Source organism: Bison bison, unplaced genomic scaffold (genome assembly GCF_000754665.1).
Source record: "Bison bison bison isolate TAMUID 2011002044 unplaced genomic scaffold, Bison_UMD1.0 scf7180017846031, whole genome shotgun sequence".
Taxonomy (NCBI): domain Eukaryota; kingdom Metazoa; phylum Chordata; class Mammalia; order Artiodactyla; family Bovidae; genus Bison; species Bison bison.
Window position 1 is genome coordinate 1 of NW_011476604.1, and position 964 is coordinate 964.

Sequence of the window (964 nt, forward strand, 5' to 3'; positions counted from 1 at the left end):
ACTATATATATATATATATATATATATATATATATACACACACACGTGTCCCCACCTCCTGAACCCCGCTCCCATCTCCCACCCCATACCACCTGCAAAATCTTGAGCATAATTTTAAAGGGATTTTCTGGGATAATGGTGCAGGAAAATAGTATTAAGAACAGAAATAAAACATGGGTGATGAAGACAGAAGCAAAATATGTGGCTGGAGGTGAGGTTTTTTAGTTTTGTTTTGTTTTTTGGTTAATGTTTGGTTATTGTTTTGGAGGATGCCCTGGGGGTGGGGGTGGGGGACACTGACTTTAAATGACGAAATGTATTTTTTTTCAAATGATTTTGATAATTATTCACTGATATTTATGCTAATTCTCCTCAGTGAATTCTTCCTTGTTTTTAAATTAAGTTCATGATAATTATAATTCACTGTTTTATCACAGATTTAAAATAATGTAAACTGTCAAATCTGTCACATTTTTAAAAGCTGGCATTGAGTTATATGTGTAGGTTTCAAAAATTTTTTATCATCCTCAAAAACCTTATAGTTTTGAATTATCCTTCTATAAGCTTGACTTTATAAGTCTGAAAAAAGGAGACCAAATTAAAAGTTTAATTTAATTTCTTACTAACAGAGGTTATTTAGTCAGTGTCTTAAAAGCTATGCCAATGTGTAAGTGATGCAGGAAAAGGACTTTTCTTTAGAATAGGGATGGTTCTGCATGACACAAGTTCAGTTCAGTTCAGTCACTCAGTTGTGTCTGACTCTTTGCGACCCCATGAATTGGAGCACGCCAGGCTTCCCTGTCCATCACCATCTCCTGGAGTTCACTCAAACTCACGTCCATTGAGTCAGTGATGCCATCCAGCCATCTCATTCTCTGTCGTCCCCTTCTCTTCCTGCCCCCAATCCCTCCCAGTATCAGAGTCTTTTCCAATGAGTCAACTCTTCGCATGAGGTGGCCAAAGT